Source organism: Melospiza georgiana, unplaced genomic scaffold, assembly GCF_028018845.1.
Source record: "Melospiza georgiana isolate bMelGeo1 unplaced genomic scaffold, bMelGeo1.pri scaffold_51, whole genome shotgun sequence".
In the NCBI taxonomy this organism is placed as follows: domain Eukaryota; kingdom Metazoa; phylum Chordata; class Aves; order Passeriformes; family Passerellidae; genus Melospiza; species Melospiza georgiana.
This window is the reverse complement of record NW_026652218.1, coordinates 108,388-125,321: the sequence shown is the minus strand read 5'-3', so window position 1 is coordinate 125,321 and position 16,934 is coordinate 108,388. Positions and strand designations below refer to the sequence as shown.

At 51.0% G+C, this 16,934-nt stretch overlaps 1 pseudogene; it reads right to left on the bottom strand.

Annotated features, from left to right (window-relative positions):
* Window positions 1-13,500, bottom strand: part of LOC131096528 (zinc finger protein 850-like) — a 438,808-nt pseudogene extending 425,308 nt beyond the window's left edge.
* Window positions 13,501-16,934: the final 3,434 nt, after the last annotated feature.

The following is a 16,934-nucleotide window of genomic DNA, read 5'->3' as shown; positions in this document are numbered from 1 at the left end:
AAAGGTAAATATCTTATACGTAGTTTTGGGTATAAAGATAAGTGACCGCCCCAAGGGCAGTCAGTGTGCTCATGGCTGACATGCTGTGCAGACCTCTGTCAGACCGAGAGAAAATATTGTAGATAAGAATTAATAAACACTGAAGATCGAAAAACCTGAAGACTCCTTTCATCCTTTGGAGCACGGGCTGCCCCAAGGCCATCCCGAGCATTTCCAGGCCATTAAAAACAGCCTAGAATGGGACAATAAGGCTGTTCTTGAAATGAGTCCCATTGTCTGACTCAATTCTCTCAGGGGTACCATGTCTCCACAGGACTTGCTTTTCAAGGCCCAGGATGGTGTTCCCGGCAGTAGCATGAGGCACAGGGTAGGTTTCCAACCATCCAGTGGTGGCTTCCACCATGGTCAGCACGTAGCGCTTGCCTTGACAGGTCTGGGGCAGTGTGATGGAGTCAATCTGCCAGGCCTCCCCATACTTGTACTTGCACCACTGCCCACCGTACCACAGGGGCTTCACTCGCTTGGCCTGTTTGATGGCATCACACGTCTCACAGTCATGGATAACCTGAGAAATACTGTCCATGGTTAAATCCACCCCTCAGTCTCGTGCCCACTTAGAGATTGCATCTCTGCCCTGATGGCCTGAGGCATCATGGGCCCATCGAGCTAGGAATAACTCTCCCTTGTGTTCCCAATCTAGGTCTAGTTTGGACACCCCTATCTTTGCAGCTTGGTCTACCTGCTCATTGCTTTGGTGTTCCTCATTAGCTCTACTCTTGGGGACATGAGCATCTACATGGCAGACTTTCACAGGTAGCCTCCCTACCCTGGTAGCAATGTCTTTCCACTCATCAGCAGCCCAAATTAGTTTTTTTCTATGCTACCAGTTAGCATCTCCACCTCTCCAGCCATCCCAACAGAGCATTGGCTACCATCCATGAATCAGTGTAGAGGTAGAGCTTTGGCCATTCTCTCATTCTGCAATGTCCAGGGCCAGTTGAACAGCTTTGAGTTCAGCAAGTTGGCTTGATTCACCTTCTCCTTCAGTAGCTTGTGAAACCTGTCATGTGGGGCTCCATACGGCTGCTTTCCACTTCCGGTTCATCCCTACGATGCGACAGGAACCGTCAGTGAAAGAGCGTAGCGTGTTTCCTCTGGTGGCAGTTGGTTATAGGGAGGAGCCTCTTCAGCACGTGTCACTGGTTCTTGTTCTTCATCTGTGACACCAAAATTCTCACCTTCAGGCCAATTTGTAATGACCTCCAAAATCTCAGGGTGATTCAGTTTACCTATACGGGCGCACTGAGTGATGAGAGCAATCCACTTGCTCCATGTAGCACTGGTGGCATGGTGGGTGGAAGGAACGTTGCCTTTGAATTCCACCCCAGCACCGGTAGTCGAGGTGCCAGGAGGAGTTGTGCTTCAGTGCCACTCTGAGGCAGCCTGGACTCCTTCATAGGCAGCCAAGATTACCTTCTCTGTTGGAGTGGAGTTGGCTTCAGAGCCTCTGTAGCTTCGACTCCAGAATCCCAGTGGTCGACCCTGAGGCTCCCCAGGCAGCTTCTGCCAAAGACTCCAGGACAAGCTATTGTACCCAGCTGCGGAGTAGAGCATGTTCTTCACCTCTGCTCCTGTCCTGACTGGGCCAAGGGCTACTGCATGAGCAATCTCCTTCTTGATCTGGGCAAAGGCTTGCTGCTGTTCAGGGCCCCAGTGGAAATCATTCTTTTTGTGGGTGACCAGGTAGAAAGGGCTCACAATCTGGCTATACTTGGGAATGTGGATTCTCCAAAATCTGTGACATCTAGGAAAGCGAGTGTTTCCCTCTTGCTGGTTGGTGGAGACATTGCTGTCATTTTGCTGATGACCTCAGCGGGAATCTGACGCCGTCCATCTTGCCACTTTACTCCCAGGCACTGGATCTCTCGGGCAGGTCCCTTGACCTTATTCTTGATGGTGATATTCAGCTTCCAGGGGAATCTGGATGATCCTCTCTCCTTTCTCAAATACTTCCATTGCTGTGTTCCCTCACACAATGATGCCTTCCATGTACTGCAGGTGTTCTGGAGCCTCACCCTTTTCCAGTGCAGCTTGGGTCAGTCCATGGCCAATGGTGGGGCTGTGCTTCCACCCCTGGGGCAGTTCGTTCCAGGTGCACTGCACACCCCTCAAGGTGAAAGCAAACTGAGGCCTGCATTCTGCAGCCAGAGGAATGGAGAGAAATGCCTTAGCAATGTCAGCAGTGGAGTACCACTTTGCTGCCTTGGACTCCAGCTCATACTGGAGTTCCAGCATGTCCGGCCCAGCAGCGCTCAGCAGTGGAGTCACTTCATTCAAGGCACGACAGTCCACAGTCAATCTCCATTCTCTGTCAGAATTGCACACAGGCCAGATGGAGCTGTTGAAGGGTGAGTGGATTTTATGGACCACCCCTTGGCTCTCCAGCTCACGGATCATTCTGTGCATGGGGATCATGGCATCCCAATTTGTTCGATACTGCCAGTGATGCACCGTCGAGGTGGCAATCAGCACTCGTTGCTCTTCCACCTTCAGGAATCCTACTGCAGATGGGTTTTCTGATAGTCCAGGCAAGGTGTTCAACTGCCTAATGTTCTCTGTCTCTACAGTAGCTATTCCAAAAGCCCACCTGAGTCCTTTTAGGTCTTTCTAATTGCCCTTCCAGAGGAAGTCTATGCCCAGAATACACGGGGCCTCTGGGCTGGTCACAATAGGAATTTCTGCCTCTCCTTCCTAGTCAGGCTAAACTTGGCTTCCAACAGGATCACCTGCTGCAATCCCCCTGTCATACTGGCAATGGAAACGGTTCTGCACCCACATGTCCTGGATGGATTAGAGTACACTGTGCACCAGAATTGACAAAAGCCTTGCATATCTATGGCTCTGGTGTGCCAGGGATCCACACAGCCCAAAAACCACAATTTTCCCTGGCCTCTACCTGGTTAGATGCAGGGCCTCTCTACTCCTAGCTACTGTTCCCTCCCTGGGCGTACATTCTGGATGTTCCTTCAAGGGGATCTGACATATCATCCTCCCTTCTGCTATACCTGGCAGCTCGGTCATGGGGATCTGGGGCTGCATTCATTTGGGTTTAAATCCCTCTCTTAGTAGTTTCCTCCTTTAGCTCGCATACCCATGCTGCTAGGACAGAGATGAGTTTTCCATTCCACCCTCTCATGTCTTGCCCATGTTAATACAGGAAGAACCACAGGTCCACTCATAGGGGTGTACTCCCTCTCCCTTGCTGGAGGATGTTGGGCTCTGACACTAGGGCCTCTGGTTTGCACTGGTGCCACATGGGATGTATCCTTGCTCATCTCCTTCCTCATCTTCTCTCTGGATTTTTCCTGTTCATCCTTGAGACTCGACCACAGCAGAGACATGAGTGTGCATCAGGCCATGGACGATGGTCTCATCATTCCTGAGTTTTCTTGCTACAGAACTCACTGTCTCTTGATTATCCACAAAATGCATTGTTCCCATGAAGCTGCAGTATACACGTGGCCCCTGCTGTGCACGGCTCCACCAAATTTGTACTGTGCACCTGACCTTGTCAGGGTCATTATTTTGTCCATCCCTTGCAAAAAGTATCTCCAATACTGCCATTTGTTTTAGTGTTGGAGGTCAGAATTTTTCCTTTATTTTTTCTTGGGCAGCACCCAGCCCTCTGCCCCCTTCAGAGCCCGGCCCCAGTGGCTGCTGGCTGCTTCACAGGGCTGTGTGGCCAGGGGAGGCCAGTGCTGGCCACAGGGAGAGCCCGCTCAAGGGGTGAGTCTTCACCAGCTGCACCCTCCTGGCACTCTCCAGCTGGCAGAGGGCAGGAGCAGAGCAGCCGAGCACCTGTGCCAGGCCCTGCTGTGCCAGGACAGCCCACAGGAGTCCCTGCAAGAGGCAGCCATCAGGTTCATGGGTGAGTCCCGAGCCCGAGCTCTCTGCCCACCCCACCCCACTCCCCCTGCCCCACCTTTCGCCACCCTACCCAACCTCTGTCTGCCCAGCCCTGTCCAATTGTAATGTTTTCTGCCCTGTTCTGCTCTACCCAACCCAGCTTTGCCCTACATTGCTGTGCTCTGCCTTACACTGCTGCACCCAACACAGCCCCACCCTGCCCCACCCTGTCCCGCCCTGCTGCAGCTCGGCCCTATCGCTGCTTTGGGGTCCCCTGCACAAATCACCAACGGGATGGGACTGCTGGGGAACGCATCTCAAGCTGTTTTATCTCCAGCATCAATCTCATTACATGGTTATGGTTATGACAATGGGAAGATGCCAGCAGCTCACATCCCTGGCAGCAGACAAAGAACTTCATGTTACAACTTAGTTTAAAAGTTTTTGACCAATCACACAAAGCAAAAGCATATTGACAGTACTTCTGTCCAACCACTGTAAGCACATGTACCTTCAGTCAAACAATGCTCGCTTATTTTGAATATAATACCTGCTAGTAAACATGAAAATACAATCCTCAGGGCTCTATTATTAGGCTTAGAGCTTCCTAATATCTCACTTAGATATACTTTTCTGTAGCTTAAGGAAGTATGCTAGTCAAGCATTAATACACAGATCATTGTTCTATTTGTCATTACTTTTCTACTTCTTATAAAAACTTTCTCCTGACAAATTTAAGGCTACTGCTTAACTCTAATTGAACTTCTGCTCAATCTGAGGCCTGCCTTTTTTAGAATTCCAAAAACCCTCTGATTTTAAGAATTTCCACAGGCCCCAGCACCTGCTGCCCCGGCAGCGCCAGCCGGGCCCGGCGCCGTGGAGCCCCCCCTGGCCTGGGCGTTGCTGCTGCCGCCCTCTGGCAGCCGTGCCCTGGGGCGGCAGCGTGCAGCAAGGGCCCGGGCTGAGCTCTGCCTGGCCAGCAGCCCGGGTGGCCACAGCGCCGGCAGTGCCGCTGGCAGGGAGCTGTGCTGCTGGGGCCGTGACAGTCTCTGTGTTCACAGGCATGGCCGGGCGGCACCTGAGGGGGCAGCAGCAAGAGCTGCAGCTGATCTGCAGCTGGTGAGTGAGGGCAGCGGGCTGACAGCAGGGACTGCCAGGGGGAGCTGCAAGCCCTGCTCCGGCTGCGGAGGGCTCTGCTCCAGTGGGCAGAGCACACTGAGATTTCAGGACCATGCAGGTCATTTGTGGCCAGCAGCTTCGTGCTGATCCCCTTGCTCCCTGCTCCCTCTTGGCCATGGCAAGAGCCGGCTGGGATGGCCCTTGCAGGGGGCTCTTCCTCGGCTCCCTGCCGCTCCAGCTTCTGATCGTGCCTCTGTTCCTGGGTTTTATCCTCAGTCGTCTCATTCTGTTTATGTTGAATAATAAGTTTTGTACCTTTAAGGACCTTTGTACCCAGGACACCTCTGTTCCTCTCTCTTGCAGCCCAGGAAGACAAAATGAATGACATCAGCCTCGCCGTCAGAACCCTGGCAATTCAAACACTGTGCATCCTCAGGTCAGGAGAGCGGGCTCCCATCTCCAGGTTCCAGTGGCTCCAAAATCACCTGCACAGGGCATGGAAGACAATGCCTCGTCTGTCACAGCTCGGCTGCCTGCTCTGCCAGAGCTCAGTGGAGAGCTGATCCCAGAAGCATTTTTCACTGGGGCCACCTGAGTCAGGTGGAATTTTCTTTTTCTTCAAGAATTTTCCTTTACTTGTTTTTTCTTTTACCATGTAAATATAGACTATGTTAAAATACACAGACTCCCAGGATCTTTCTTTTGCGCTCCAGGGTCCTCAGGGCATAGGAGAGGAGGGGGAAAAGGGTGCTTGCACTCAGCCAGCTGCCCAGGCGTGCAGTGCTGCAGGGAAAATGGCCAGAAGCCCCTTGGCCTGTGGTGGTTCTGGTGAAGCCTTTGTGCTGCCCACAGAGCGGCTGGGCAGGGGCCGGAGCTGCAGGGATCCCTGTGAGAGCGGTGCCTAGAGATGGCCACAAGCCCTGTGCTGGACAGGAAGGGCCATCCGTGTCCTCCTGCCCGTGTGCTGCTGGCTGCCTTGCTGAGGGCTCCCAGGTGCCTCTGGATGGGGCTCCTCTGCAGCTGCTCTGGGGCTGCGGCGCTGCTGCCGGGCAGTTTGGCCGGGCTGGGGCAGAGCCTGAGGGGCTGGGGCGCTGGCAAGCCCTGGGTAATGGGCAGTCAGAGGCCACAAGCAGCCCCCTGGCAGCTGCCTTGTTCCTGCCAGAGTTGACTTGCAAGACGGACCCTGGGCACTGTGGAACTAACAGCATCGGTGTTGTTGGAAACCCAAATGCAGAGAAATGTCAGACCTTTGGTCTTGTCAGCAAAGCTTAGAATTAAACACAGGATTTGATCTGAGACCTTGGAAAGGGCTCCCAAACTTTGGTGCTAGAAGCGAGAATGCACATTTCTAGTTTATAGCAGCGACACAGGGAGGAAAGTTTAAGTGGAGGAAAGTTTAGAGTTTTAGAGTTCAAGATCTAGGAAAAAATCAAAGTAGTTACAATAGTAAACAAGAAGTTTAGGATGCAGTGCTGTAGGTTTGTGTGTCATAGCATGATTGGCTAAGGAGGCTTACACTGTAGCAGGATGTGAGAACCCAGGAAATTCCTCTGGCTGCCCTGCAAGACTCGAGACCCTGTCAGAGGGCTCAGAGACCTTGGCACAAAGCCCAAGACCCCTGTGCCTTTGATTTAGCCCTTGGAAAAAACAATTACCAACCTTGTATGAAGAATGACAAGCCACAAAAGTTTAAGTAGAATGATAGTGAATTTATCCCTGAGTGGAAAAATAGATTTTGAGGGTTTTTAGAATGGGGCTTCAGGGGGCAAGATGGAGGAATCTGGGCATGCCCAGCCTTTCTCCTTCTTCTTCTTGGCCTCCATCTTCGGCTGTGATGTTGGCACTTTTAGATTGGTTTAGAGTAAAAGCTCACTGTCTAACCTAGATGATAGATATTGAAAAGTAATTGTAAATATTGTACAGGTAGTTTTTAGTATAAAAAGATAACACCGCCCCGGGGCAGGCAGAGTGCCTTAGACTGTCTTGCTGAGCGGACCCCAGCAGGTCAGGAGAAAGGATTTTATGGTTAAGATACAATAAACAACCTTGAGATCGAAAAATGAAGAGCTCTGACTCCTTCTTCGACCACCGGGCTGGGAATAGAGACTTTCTTATTTTTCTCGGGGTCACTCTGACCAGCTAGAGACCCCGAGAGCATGAGTCCATCAGACAAAATTTTGAAGATTGGGTCCAAAACATAAATATCCTTGTTGGCCATGTCTTCTTGGCCAAGAAATCCTTCAAAGCTCTTGTAACTACAAGTCTTGTGGCCCTGTGAGCCATGCGGTGGAGATGTGAGCCCAACTCACCCTTCCTGCCTATGCAGAAGAGAAGAAAAAGCAATGGCATCATCTAAAAGATTCAGAGGTCCGCTATCTAGCTCATTCCAAACTCCTTCAAATTGCCAAAAGTGTGATTTAGCTACAAATAGATGACAAGGACTCTTAGTGCTGGCTCTTTGACTCCAGAGCAGCTGCTTTAGAATCTTTCACATAACCCTGTGTAGTTATATGCCAGAAATGTATCATTTGAAGAAACTTTCCCAACTGACTTGAATGAAGGCTTGTTTGAAGGGTATTTGAGGAGAAAGGCTCCCAGCAGAGGTCTGGGCTTTGGCCTAGCTGTGTCCCCTGCTGATTGTGAAGTGTGCCATCAGCTGCAGGGCTTTCTGGGCTAAAAATATCATCGAGTCACTTGGACTTGCTCTTTATGGCCTATAAAAGCTGGACCCACTTTCGGGGCAAATTTGGAGACTTCATCTATGGGTGGATGAACCACCTAGGATTTTCCCAGTTGTCGCAGACATGTTTTTTTGAAATATTTTTCTTTAGGATTTTTTCCCTTTTGAGGAGCTGAGGCCTCAGAAACAGAATGCAAACAATGGTTATCTGCTGCTGTGGAATACAACAGGTGGATCTGTTATTGGTCCTCTGTAGATGTTTGGATTTATTGACCAGTCACAGCAGAGCTGGCTCTTCCTCTCTGTCTGAGCCAACTGCCTTTGTTATTCAGTATTTTCAATTCTTAGCTTAGCTAGCTTCTGAGGAAACCTTTCCTTCTATTTCTTTTTAGTATAGTTATAATGTAATATATGTACCATAAAATAATAAATCAAGCCTTCTGAACATGGAGTTAACATTCTCATCTCTCCCTTCACCTGAAAACCCCTGTGACCACTGTCACAGATGGTAACCCTTGAGTGAATGAGGAAGAAATTCATCAAATGGTGAGACCACCAGAGGAGCATTGCTACATTTGGGTAAAACCCGGGTATGTGGTATTGAAAGTCACCTCACAAGTGACCACAGAAGTGGATTCTAGCCAGGAGCTGAAGAACTGAGGATCCTGATTTGACAGAGTTCACCGCAAGGCTGACCACAAAAAGAACCTTTTTGAAAAGCCTCTGGGAAGATGTTCGGAAAGCCTAGAAGGACCAAGAAGTTGGCCAGAGCATGCTGGACACTGTCACAAGGTACTGTTAGCTTTTCCCTTCCTGATGATGCTGCCATTCACAGATTGTGGCTGCACAGATTGTGGGGGACCTCTCCCACAGAGGCAGGCGTTCGTTTTTCCCCCTCAGAGGGGAAACTTTTTCCCCTCTGGCAAAAATGGGATGAAGAGGATGGAATTCTCCTGTTGGAGAGGCATTTCTATGAGTTTTTTTGATGGGCAAAGTTCTTTGGGTTTTTCACGACTGTGCTCTATGCCCTTGATATGTTTGTATGGGAATGCATGGAATCAATTTTCCAAGCCGTTTTGAACTGTGGATTCGGGTACCGCTGCATTTATCCAGTGTTCAGGGCACTCTTCCCGGTTTTGAAACAGAGAGCGGCTGCCTTTCCCTGGATTACCAACTGCAGGAGGCAAGCCCCATTTTCCCCAATCCCCATGGGAGAAGATCCTTTGGGAGAAGCCGATCTGCGGCTTTCCAGCCCCCCTGGCTCATAGCAGGGGGGTGAAGTCTTGCCTGTAGCTGAAGAAGTGTTTTTCCCTGTGTTTTCGGAGCATGCTCAGACGGAGCCGCTTTTGCCCCCGCCCCTGTTGTTCTCAGAGGGGGTTTGAGTGGGCTGAGCCGCCCCTGGAAGCTCTGCAGGCACCACCCTGGCCGGCCTCTTGGACCCTGCCCTGCTCAGACCTGGGGGCGGCATCCGTGCTCGAGGTCCCACCTCCTGAGTTTGCGGGTCTGCCCCAACCCTCCCCACGGGTGCGGGTGCTTCCCCACGTGGCCCCTCCGGCAGCTGTCGCTCCAGTAAAGTCTGTGGGCGCGGCAGCCCCGCCTGCACCTGCAAGCTCAGAAACAGTGCTTCCCACTGCTTCCCGCTGCTGCACCAGTGTTGCTAGGCAACAGCGATCCAGTGCCGCTTCCGCCGCTTCACGCCACTGCACTGGTGTTGCTAGACAACAGTGATTAGGCGCAGCTTCCGCCACCTCCCGTGGCTAAAAGTGTGTTTCTAGGTGACGCACTCAGTGACAATGGCGGTCGCCGCCAGCATGTGTCCGAGGCTGCGCCACTTGCGGATACGCCAAGAGCCAACACTGTGTGGGTCCCCGCAGCTCTGCTCGCGGTGGCCCCACCTTTGCCTGCAGCACCAATGCCGGAGGTTGCAGTTGAGACCAGCGACCCGGTACTGCCACCGCCACTCCTCCCCACGCCATCTGCTGTGACTGCACTCTCTCTGGCCTTGCTGTCCCCACCGGCCGCACCGGGAGTTCTGCCACCTTCAGGGACTCCATCCTCCGTGTCTGCATCAGAGGCTGCCCTGGAACCGGTGTATTGTTCAAGCTCAGACCGTCCCGGGCTGTTTGCCCTTGCGACAGCGGCTTCAGCGGCCGGCCTCTCCTTCCGTGGAGGAGGCATGGCTCAACAGCTGAGTGCGGGTGCAGCCCGGCTGCCTTCTTTAAAGCTCAGTGTTCTTGGCAGGTTGGGGGGTGTTTGGTCGGTTGTTTCCCTTTGGGTGTGCGAATCTCCCTGCCATCCCTCACGCGCCCTAGTGGCAAGGGGGAGGTGAGTCCTGAAAGTTCTGCCTTTGGTCCCCAGCCCAGATGGGGTGGGGGTGGTACTGGGAGGCAGATGGGAGGAACACCTGTTGCATTTGCATTGCAGAGGCAGAGGGAATGGCAGAAAGCCATCATCGCTTGTTTGCTGTGGGGAAAAAACATTCCCAGACCCAAGCTGGAGATTCTTGGGACAGCTTCTGTTCCCCCATTGCCGGTATGCATAGGTGATTTTGGGGGATGGAAGTGTTTGGTCACTTGTTCTGCCATTGCACTGGCAGTGTGGTACCAGGCTGTGACAACACAGAGCCCACCAGGTGGGCCGGGCCTGGGCTGTTTGGTTGGGTTCCCTGGGCCAGGGCCTCTGCCCGGCCAGCTGTTGGGTTTGGGGGCTTTTCTTCCCCCATCAGGACCTGGACCACTGTTCTTTGGTACAGGTCTGGGGTTCCTGATCCTTCCACGTGGGCCAGGGCCCCCTCAGGGCCTCTCAGGCTCCTCTCTGCTGCTGCTTCTTTTTCCGGTAAAAAAAAAAAAAAAGAGTTGAAAGAGCTAGTAGCAGCTCAAAAGCATTGAAGAGCCAAAACTTACAAGTAGTTCAATAAAGGAGTGTGGCCAAGGCATTCAAGAAATTTTCTCAAAATTGTTTGTTAACTGTCAATTGATTCTTGAAAATCATTGAAATCATTGATTATTTTTCTTTAGCAATTTGTTATTTCAGGATTCTGCAAGCCTATTTCAGGACCAAAAGAGACTTTCAGAAATGTCAAAGAGGAACATCTTCAGTCCATGGACTTTCTCCTGAAACTCACCTCTTTGGAGTTGAAGCAATGAATTTCTTTGCATTGTTTTTGCATTTTCTTATATTGTAAGATTGTTTTATTGATATGATAGAATTTTATGTTCTACAAGTCAAGAATTTCCCTGATCATTCCACATCAGCACTTGATTGAGGTTTTTCATTGGCAACAGATAACCCATCAAGTGTTTGTTCTTTCCTCTGCATGGGTACAGCATACGAAATCACAAACAATTTTCTTTTTAATTTAACTAAAATAAAAAGGGTGATATGTCACAGACATCTTTTATGAAAAATCTTTTCCTTAGGATTTTTCCTCCTGAGAAGCTAAGAGGCCTCAGGAACAAAATGTAAACAATGGTTATCTGCTGCTGTGGAATGCGACAGGTGGATCTTTGATTAGCCCATGTAGGTTGTTTCTAATTAATGGCCAATCACAGTGAGCTGGCTCAGACAGAGAGTTCAAGCCACAAGCTTTGGTTATCATTCTTTGCTATTCTATTCCTAGCTAGCCTTCTGATGAAATCCTTTCTTCTATTCTTTTAGTATAGTTTTAATATAATATATATAATAAAATAATAAATCAAGCCTTCTGAAACATGGAGTCAGATCCTTGTCTCTTCCCTCATCCTAAGACCCCTGTGAACATGGTCACAGTGACAGGCTGCCAGGGAGACAGGGTGACCGGAGCTCTGCCACCCCCCCCGTCCCGGGCACAGGCAAACCGGGGGCATTTCCGTGGCACCCCTGCCACGCTTCCCCTCCCCCCTGCCGACCCCCCCTTTGTGACTCTCTCAGCGTGGGGGACTTGGTGGCACTGCAGCACCCTTCTCTGTGCCATCCCTGAGGTGGCATCTGTGCTTTTTCTCACCGCCACCCGCCAATTCATCACCAGTGCCCTAAAACAGGGGGTGGCCCACATCCTATGGTGGGGGAGATGGGACAACAACAGTTTTGGGGCCCCCCTCACCACTTCCACCCCCCAAGGATGCTGTGCGACTCTGCACCCCCCAGTTCCTCCTCCTCCTTCACCTATGCCCCAGGAGGTGATGGCACTGCTCCCACTGGGGACACACCAGTGACACTGAGGGGACACTGTGGGTCACCTCTCCAAGGGACTGTAGGGTCACAGTGGGCTCCTGGAGTCCCCATTATGTGACAGCTGGGGGGACTGGGATGCTGTGGTGACAATTTTGGGAGTGGGTGCTCATTTTGGGGTCTCCAGGGTGGGCTCCAAATCCCCTGTTCTCACCACAAAGTCATCTCTCCAGACCTTGCCTCAGTTTCCCTCTTGCTCTGCAGGGACCATGCAGAGCTGATGTTCTGGAATTGGGTTTATGTTGGGGGATTTTGGGTTGGGGGCTACTGGGATGGGCTGGTGGGACAGTGCGCCAGGGTATGGCCAGGCTGGTGGTCATCTGGGGTGGGGGCTGGCCAGGCTGGTGGTCTGCAGGGCCAGGGGCTGTCCAGACCAGTGTCCAGCTGGGATCCATTGTCCCGTGTTCATCTGGACAAGGGTCCAACCTCTCCTACCCCCATCCATCCCATACTCTCCGGCCAGGGCCACTCCTCACTGCAGAGTGGACAAGATCCTCAGTCAGTGCCCAGATGACCCCAAACCCCGTCCCAGAAACCCCACCAGGCCACCCAAACTGAGCCCCAGTGCCACTGGTGTCCCCTGGAAGCCAGGCCAGCTCTGGAATTCCTGGAAAAGGAGATCCACAGTCCTGGGCTGGGGACTCAAGGGCATCCAGGATAGCGAGCACTGAGTCCATGTGGCATGGGGGGACAGTTAGAAACACAGCTGGGGACATGCCTGGGTGGACGGGGGTGGGGGGTGAAGGGGGTTTAGGGGTGGGAAGAGGGTTGGAGGGCGGGATGCACCCAAAACTTCACCAAGTCAAAGGGGAGGATGCTCAAAACTAGGGGAGGGAAGGATAAAAGAGAGGGAAAGGACCCAAAAAGGGGGAAAAGGACCCCAAATAGGGGAAGAGTGACCCAAAACAGGGGGAGGACCCAAATGACAGGGAAAGGATCCAAAACAGGGAGGAAAAGACACAAAATAGGGAGAAGGGATGCAAAAGACGAGGAAAGGATCCAAAACAGGGAGAAACATCTCAAAGTGGGGGAAGGACACAACATCAGAGGACAAAGGGTGTCATGGGCATGAAGCTCTTCCTGCACTTGCAGGACTGCCCTTAGTGGTGGCTCCGTTGGTGTCTGGTAAGGGTAGACCTCTGCGAGAAGCTCTTGCCACACTCAGAACACTCATAGGGCCTCTCCCCGTTCTGGATGCACCAGTGGCTGATGAGAGCAGCATTCTGCTTGAAGCCCTTCCTGCAGTCAGTGCAGCGGAAGGGCCTCTCATCTGTGTGAAGCTGCTGGTGCAGGAGGAGAAAGTAGCTGGTCCGAAATATCTTCTTGCATTTAACACATTCATAGGGCCTCTCCCAAGTGTGGATCCTCTGGTGGCCAATCAGGTGGGACTTTGACATGAAGCTCTTCCCACACTGCCCACATTTGAAGGACCTCTCCCCAGTGTGGCTTTGCTGGTGGACAATGAGTTCAGACCTCAACCTCAAGTTCTTCCCACACTGCCCACATTTGTAGGGCCATTCCAGCCCTGTGTGGACTTGCATGTGGCAGGTCAGGTGGCTTATCCTTCTGGATAACAGGGGGCCCATTCTGCTCCTGACCCATCTACCAGCCCAGGAGGACAGCTGTCCTGAGGACAAGCCGTCTTCCCACTAAAGACTGAGGCAAAGAAGGTGCTAAGCACCTCTGCCTTCTCCTCATTTGCAGTTACTAAGTTTTTTCCCTCATTCAATAGAGAACAAAGTTTGATCTTACTCTTCTTTTTGCTCTTAATATATTTATAAAAGCATTTTTTATTATCCTTTACAGAAGTTGCCAAATTAAGTTTGAACTGAATTTTGGTCTCCCTAATTTTTTTCCTATGCGCCCTAGCAACCCCCTTAAATATTTTCTGAGACCTCACCCTCCTTCCAATGATGATACATCCTCTTTTTATTCCTAAGTCTCTTCAAAACCTCCTTGCCCATCCTGGCTGGATGTTTGCCTTGTTGACTCATCTTTTGACACACAGGGTTGGTTGGACAGTTGGTTCCTGTGCCCTCAAGATCTCTGTTTTGAAGCACATCCAGCTTTCCTGGACTCCTTTCTTTTCAAGGACTATTTTCCAAGGAACTCTCTGAATAAGTCTCCTAAACAGGCCAAAGTCTTCCCTCGGGAAGCACAATGTGAAAAATCTTATTGATGCTTATCCTGATTTCACCAAATATTGAGAATTCTATAATTTCATGATCACTGTTTCTCAAGCGGCCTCCAACCACCTCATCTCCGTTAAGCCCATCTCTATTCTCAAAGAACAGGTTGAACATGGTCCCTCTCCTGCTGGGCTCATTTCCAGCTGTGACAAAACGTTGTCCTCCCAACACTCTAAAAGCTTGGAGACCGCAGTTGAGTTTTACTGCTCCAGAGGCTTGTTCAGCCTTCAGCTCTTCAGTTCAGGAATTCAGTGTCCCAGGGCTCATTAACATCCTGAGCACCTTAACAAGCTAAGCCTCTAGGAATAATTTGATTTCAGTTTTCAAATAATCTGTGGTTAATTTGACAGATTTCAGAAGTGTATTCAAACTGAATGTATTCTATTTAAAAAGAGAGTGAGAAAAGATTTTTTATGTCCTGTTTAGATTTCTTTTTCCTGTTAATTCAATTATATATGCAATCTTCAATTGACACTGAATCCAAGTACCTCCTCATGCAGTTTGAATAGATGTGGAAATCAAGACCCTTCATGGCTGACAATCAATCAGACTCTGTCCCTACCCCCACCCCACCATTTCCCCTACCCAAGGCCTGGCACTCAGAGCAGCCTTGTGCAAATCTGAGCTCCCTCCAGCCCAGGCTGCACCTGCAGCTTTCAGCTCCTTGGCTCCAACTCCCACCTGCTTTCCTTGGAGAAGGAGCTGCCCGAGACACAGAGGGATGTTCATTTATTGTCAACCAACAAAGCAAAGGGAAGGCACAGCTCCATCAAATGCAAAAGTCATTCTCCCTGGCCTTGCCCTGTCCCTGATCCCAACAGCCTATCCTGTTTACTTCATCCCTGCATTGCCAGGGACTTTCTAGGACAAGGGAGCTCTGCTCTGGATGTGGAGGGAGATGCAAGTGCCACCACTGCATTGGGAACAACAACTCATCAGGTTTGTCCTTTGGGGGTCAGGAACTGGTGAGACTCATAGGCACAGAAAGTTTCTCTTCATGGCCAACAGACCACAGTTGAACAGGACACAATTTAATAACAATCACGCTCTTCCCTGAGCTATGCGCTATGTCTCAGCAGTGTCAGATTAGTCCACCATCCACAAGTGATTTCCATACTAAAATTACTTTCAGACAAACATAGTTCTATGATAGATACAAACACAATTAAGTTCTTGTATCAGGATTCTTGTCCTGGAGTGGGGGCAAAACAGCTCCAACAATTCCTGATTTGCAAAGCTGTCTGTGGTGGATGGAGAAGGGAGGTAAGGCTGCTCTTGGTGTTGAGGAAATGCTGAAAGCAGCACAACTCATTTCATCTCCTCCTGTCCTGGCTGATCTCTCCTCTTTCCCCTTCCACCCATTGGCTTTTGTCTCCCCCCAGCCCCCAGGGAAGAGCCTGGCTCTGTGTTCTCCATCCCCTCCTCGCTGGCACTGCCAGGCTGGGATGAGGAGCCCCTCAGCCTTCCCTGCTCCAGGCTGGACAAGCCCAGCTCCCTCAGCCTCTGCTCACAGCCCAAGGGCTCCAGCCCCACCTTGGAGGCCCTTCCCAGACCCTGCTCCAGCTGCCAGACTTCTTTCCTGCCCTGGGCAACCAAAACCAGGCCACAGTGACCTGGATAATCCCCATCCTTGGTGTCACACAGCCCTGGCCCCTTGTCCCCATGTCAGGCTCTGGGGTGGATCCTGTGGAACATGCTTTGGTGGAGGCTGTGGCTCCAGGTGGGCTGGGGGGATCCTGGGGGACAGGGATCCTTCTGGTCATGAACAGCATTGGACTTGTTGGGAGAAACTGTGAGGGGGAGCTGGGGCGGAGTGACCAACCCAGTGACCTGACACAGCCCTGCTGGGACGTCACACAGCCCCTCTGGGATGTCACAGCCTGCTCTGTGAGGTCACAGCCCATTCTCCAATGTCACCGAGCTGGTCTCTGATGTCACAGTCAACTCTGTGATATCATAGTCTGCTCTGGGATGTCAGACCTCTTCCCTGTGATGTCACATCTGGCTCTGTTATGTCACAGAGGCAGTCTATCTTGTCATAGCTCCTCAATGACTCCACATAACCCACTCTGTGATGTCACACAGCCCACAGCCATCCTCATGTTACCAGAAGATAAATTGTCTACACCAGCTGAGCTGACACGAGGACATTATTCTCCAAAACCCCAGGCCTATGGAAAGCACACAATACTCATTGTGTGAAAAGGGGAACTGGAAGTTCAGCAGCCTCAGTGTCCTGCCAGCTTAGCCAGGCCCAGGGGAACACTGGGGTCCACGAGCACCAGAGACCACCAGAGAGACCGCCAGGACAGAAGAAGGCATGGGTAAAGGGGAGGGGAAATATGTTAGTGATTTTGGGGAAATGATTATCATATGTATGTTTAGTCCAGGACAGTCAATGAATTTGTGAGCAAAATACAGAAAATAAACAGAAACTTTCCTGTACTCAGTACACAGAGCTTTGGGAGGAGCTATCCCCTGTGCATCCCCCTGAATAAAGAATGCTGCTTCTTTATGCTACATTGGTGTTAAGGAGTTTTCTGTTTTACTGAATTTTTGGTAACGCTCCCACTGCCAAGGAAAGCTCTGTCTCCCACTGTTCACAAACAGAGAAGGGCTGGTGGCAGATGTGGGGCTCAGAGGCTGCCTGGGGCACAGTGACCATGAAATAATAAAGTTTTCCATGTTCTGTGAGAGAAGGAGGGGCAGCAACAAAATTTCTGCACTTTAATTAGGAAGGGCAGGTTTGGCCTATTAAGGATGCAGATTTGGGGAATACCAAAGAAGGTACAGATTTTTTTTTTTTTAAAGAAACAGCCCTTAAAAACAAA